Here is a 6000-nt window from a genome sequence, read left to right as displayed (position 1 = left end):
TTGAGTCTCAATGAATATGGCGCCTCTCCCTCCCTGGTCCCGTGTGTGGGGTCCATGACTTGCTCAGGAGGTGTGTCCCCTGCCGTGCTGTGGCTGATGTTGAGTCTCGCATTATCCAACAGAAAAGATCGCCCTGTGGTGGTCCTGGTGATGGAGACCCCACTGGTGATCAGTCAGTCCCGGATGCTGACTCTTCCAAACCAGTCAGTTCCGTGCCCCTTCGGAAATGGATCTTGATCTGATTTTGGCCAAGGCGATGTTAAGGAGAAATTAGCTAGGAGGCTTTGGGGAAAGAGTTCCTTGCTTCCAAAAAGCCGCTTGAAAGCACAATACCTGATTTCTACAAATCATGAATCCTGCACATTTGTTGGTGAACACCTGTCAAAGTTCTATTTAATCCATTTTTCAGAGAACCAGCACAATGACAGGTGGTTCAGAAAAAGCATTTACATTTATGGAGCCTTGATTGTTAAGTGGAGAAGGGAGTGCAGAACTGCTCTTGTTAATCTAGGTAGAAAGCAGGTTGAGAGCCTGCAGGACAATAAAATTATAACTTTCTTCAATGGGCAGAAAAGCAAAAACTGTTGCTCCTTACCATTTCTCTTCATGCCAACCTGTTAAAACATGAGTGCTGAAAAAAGCCTCTGCTACTTCATCTATGGCTGGGAAAGTTAAATATCCTGATAGTCAGATGATCCTCAGAGGGCTTATAGGGCAGTACTCTGGTGTGATGTTAAAAGGCCATGGAATAAACCCTGCCTCATTTTTAATTAGGTTTATTTTTCCAGAGTACATAAAAGAGGTGGGAAAATGCTGAGCTTAGTTCATGCATGGGTTGGCTTATTATATGGTAGAAAGCAAAATTGGACCATGACTGCAGGACAAAGAGGACTGAAGCTCACAGTCCAGTCCTTCGACTTCTCTCCCTTCTGCTTCTAGATCCTTTGGTTTTCGACTTTATGCTAAATTGGTGTTTAATCATCCTTAGCCTTTCATTTTCTTTCTGCAGTTCATCAATAGCCTTGTGTAACAATCATCTGTTTTCACAATCTTTATAATTACTACTTACTCAGGACCACTCAAACTCCGGAGATATTTCACCTTCCATGAAATTTCCTTCCAGTGGTGTCCAATCTCAATTTACCACTAGCCAAAGTTTTGACAATTGCACCACGACCACATCACAGGGGTTATCAGTATGTCACTTACCACCAGTGATGTAGTCCCCATTTCTAGCCAGCTGGCAGGTTACTGTGCTCTAAAATCCTATGTCATTATCTGCATCTTAGGACCACTTCTAGAACCAAATATTATACTTGTAAGCTCCCTGAGAAACAGATCTCATAAACACTTGTAAGAGAGTGAGGGAAGCAGGTTTGAGTAAAGGGAGAATTTGAAGAGCTATGCAGTTGCAAAAGAGGCCTCAGCTGATCCTACAGGGATATCTAAAGCTAGGATGGCCACTCAGAAAAATTATGAATGGAGGAGATGAGGCCAGGCCTTTGTGCCTCCACACCGACTAGTCATTGGATGTGGTCTTACCTGGAGGAAGTAGTGTACCCCTGGGCAGGGCAGCTCCCTCCAACCCATAGCAATTCCTAGAGGGTGATTCAGCTGTGACTCTCAGCAGCCTATACTCCTAAAAGCTGGGGGAATGAGTGCCTCAATCCTAAAGGTGGGATCTGGGCAGTGCATTACATCATCCACTTCACTCATCAAGGGGGGAATAGAATCAATACAATGGAACATAATTCAGCACTTAAAAGGAATAAGATAAATTTATGCCAGCTGATTTGGAGAGATTGTTGCAAGGTTTTGAAATATAATATGCAGAAAACTGCATAATGTGCCCCTTTTTTTGTTAAATAGATATTAACCCCAAAAAGCTTACATATGAATACACACACACACACACACACAAGATTAGCTAGGTATGAAGAAAAATATAGAAATATACAAACTAGGTTGTTAGTATGGGTCACAAGAGGTGGGAAAGGGTTGATGCCATAGATGGAGTAAGGACTTCTGCGGGGTACCCCACAAAAAAGGAAAGAAAAAAAGTGGCACTAAAATGGGGAGCTTAATGTGTGTCCCTGAAAACTGGAAAATGTATAGAAATTTGTGAGAATGATATAGTCTTAATCAGTGTTCTGACAAGAAACAGATGCAACACACAAATGCAGTAATGAGGGAGAATTAAATGAAGAGACTGTGTAGAAGGGTTTCGGTGTGGTGAAAAGAAATTGTAACACATTGGATAACCGTTGTGCAAATATTCACCCCTCACTCCCCCACCCCCCACCACCTTTGGGATGGAGTGTACACACCTGTTCCTCTGAATCTAGGCTTGGTCATACATTTGCTTTTATCAGTGAGATATGAGCAGACATGAAGTACCTAGAGGGTTTCAACATGCTTGTGCGGTTTTGCTAGTCTTCTTGCACTCCTGTGATTGCCTTGAGAAGAGCTTGCCCCAGGTAGCTGCTGATCCTTCTGTTTGGGCTACACAGTAATTCACGTGGAGCAGATCTGAATGCAGTTTGCATCCCAGAGCCAAGCCCACCCTAACTGCATCCTGTAGCAGAATAGTCCCAAACAGTTCATAGCACATGAGCAAGAAGAACAGGTGACTGTCATAAGTTTTGGGGAGATTTCTTATACAGTATTATTGTAGCAATAGCGGACTAATACTGACACCAACAAGGGATTTTGAAATACCCTGAGGCTATCAATAGTGAGGAACCATTACCTCCCCCCAAACATGAAGGGCAGGGAATGGTTACTGGAACACAGTGGCTATAGAAGAGAATCCCTGGATAGAATTTGTGGCCTTTGGTCGAGGAACTCAGCCACAGCCGCCTTTCAATCTGGTTGAGATGGAGCCTTCCCATTGGCCAAACTCAACCAGAATCTAGAAGGCAAGGGAGCCATTTATGCAGTCCATAAAGGTCAGCCTCCTGGGGACAGAGTAGGGTGGAGGAGAGTCGTTACAGAAGGACAGATGGAAGATATCCAGGAGATATGTGAACAATTCATTCCAAGTGAGGAACATGGAAAGAGATGCACAATCACATTAGTAATCAGAGAGATTTTAAATAGAACAAAAATTGGATTCTATTTCAAAACTATCATACTGGTAATAGTAAAAAAATAATGACAATATCAAGTGTTGAAGGGATATGGGGGAATGAGAATTCTCATATACTGCTTTTGACAGTGTACAACAAAGTTGGAGATGAAAGTGGCAATGACCTATAAAATTTGACATACATACCCTACAAACAAGCAATTCCAATAAGGATGTTGACCACAGCTTTTTAAAAAGAATGTGCGTACGATTAGGACCTCTGCTAAGCTGTATAACACCTTTGCCTGCATTAATAAAAGGTGCCCCCTTGTGGTGAAAGCAGTCTCACGTGTGCACAGTCTGGCAAGCACTTCAGAAGTGAATAAACTATTGGACTGTATGCGGCAGCCCCGTTTGCAGTCCCTGAAAATTGGAAACAACGTAAGCATCATCAGTAGGAAAATGCATACACACACGTATGTACATTTCCTTTTGTCCTCTTTTAAAAATGTAGATCGTCATTTTAAATTTCAGAAAAGTTTCAAGAATAGTTCAAGTAACTCCCATGTCTCTTTATCCCATTTGCTATTTCTCTCTTTCCCTATCTATGTATCTACCTGTAAAATATGGACAATGTGTATTTTCTGAATCATATGCATCATTATGTACATATACATATATAACACTATGTATATATAATTTTTTCAGAATTATTTGACAGTAAGTTCATTAAAATTATAAAGTATATCTGGAAAAAAACTACAACTAAGATAATATTTAATGGTTAAATATCAAATGCTTTCCTTCGAGGTCACAGACTAGACAGAATTATCCACTCTCACCATTTTTGTTCACAATGTCTTGGAGGTCTTAGCCAGCATAACTAGCCAATAAAAGGAAATAAAGGGTATTAAGATCGTAAATAAAGTAAAAGCCATTATTTGAAGATCTGACTGTGGACATAGAAAATCCCAACGAATCTACAAACAATTAGAAATAATAAAGTTAGTAATTTTGCTGAATACATGAATGATGTATAAAAATTAAAAGCAGACAATAACAAGCATTAGTGAGAGTGTGGAGAAATGAGTCCTCATATATTGCTAGTAAAATGGTGCAGCTACTGTGGAAAACAGTCTGGCAGTTCCTCAGAAAGTTAAGCATAGAGTTACCGTACAACCAAACAAGCAATTCCACTCCTAGGTATGTACTCAAGAGAATTGAAAATATACATCCTCACAAAAACTTGTACATGAATATTTATAATAGCACTATTCATAATTGCTCAAAAGTGGAGACAACTCAAAAGTTCAGCAAGTTATGAATGAATAACCAAATAAGGCATATCCGTATAATGGAATATTATTCAACCATAAAAAGGAATGAAGGACTGATACATGCTACCACATGGATGAACCTAGAAAACATAGGGCTTAAGTGAAAGAAGCTAGCACAAAAGACCACATATTGTATGATTCTATTCATATGAAATGTTCAGAATAGGCAAATATACAGATGCAGAGAGTTAGTTGATTAGTAGTTGCTGCAGCTTGAGAGAGGGAATAATGTGGAGGCAGAGGGATTTTTTCTGGGGTGATGGAAATATTCTAAAATTAGGTAGTGGTAATGGTTGTACAACTCTGTGAATACAGTAAAAACTACTCACTTGTATAGTAATTTAAAATAGTGATATTGGACTTCTCTGACGGTGCAGTGGTTAAGAATCCACCTGCCAATGCAGGGGGCAGGGGTTCAAGTCCTGGTCCGGGAAGATCCCACATGCCGCGGAGCAACTAAGCCCGTGCACCACAAATACTGAGCCTGCACTCTAGAGCCCGCAAGCCACATCTACTGAGCCCACGTGCCACAACTACTGAAGCCCGTGCACCTAGAGCCCGTGCTCCTCAACAAGAGAAGCCACCGCAGTGAGAGGCCAGTGCACCACAGTGAAGAGTAGCCCCCCCTCACCACAACTAGAGAAAGCCCGCTCACAGCAACGAAGACCAAACGCAGCCAAAATAAAATATAAAATGAATAAATAAATAAATCTTTAAATAAAATAAGTGATATTATAGAGTGTGGATTATATCTCAATAAAGCTGTTATAAAAAATTAACTGTATTCCTGTTTACTAACAATAAACTAGTGAGAACAGTATTTAACAAAAATAATGCCATTTATGATAGTGTTATAAATTACCCAATGCCTGAGAATGAAATATTTGCAATACTTCAACACTGGAAAATCCAAAATATGACTGAGCTAAGTTAAATAAAATAAATGGAAGGCTATAAGATGTTACTGAATTGAAAGACTTAAAATTGTTATAATATATATTCTCCCCAAATTTATTTTTAGATTCAATGCAATTCCAATCAAAATCAAGCAGACTTTAGAAGAAAATACAGGAGGATATCTTCATGATCTTGGGTTATTCTTAAACAGGATATAAAAATTATTAACCATAAGAAAAATTGATAAGTGACTCTAAAATTTATATGAAAAGGCAAAGAATCTAGAATAGCCAAGTCACTATTGAAGAAGAAATACAAAGCTGAATGACTTACAGTATGGGACATCAAGGCATGTTGTTAAAAAAAAATAGAGCATGCAGTATTAGTGCAAGGATAGACAGATAAATAAATGGAATACAATAAACAATCCAGAAAGAAATTCACACGTATATGGTCACCTGATTTATGACAAAGACACCATCTCAGTTCAGTAGGGGAAAGAATGGTCTTTTAAATAAATGTTATTGGGTCAATTAGATATCCACAATGAAAAAAATGAACATCGGCCCCTATGTCCCAGCATACATAAAAATTAATTCAGTATAGATTATAGACTTAAATTTGAAAGCTAAAACAATTAAAGTTTTAGAGGAAAACAAAGGAGAATATCTTTATGATATTAGGTTTGGCAAAGGTTTC

Source organism: Orcinus orca, chromosome X, assembly GCF_937001465.1.
Source record: "Orcinus orca chromosome X, mOrcOrc1.1, whole genome shotgun sequence".
Lineage (NCBI taxonomy): Eukaryota > Metazoa > Chordata > Mammalia > Artiodactyla > Delphinidae > Orcinus > Orcinus orca.
The sequence above is the reverse complement of the archived record's forward strand: the minus strand, read 5'-3'. Positions refer to the sequence as shown.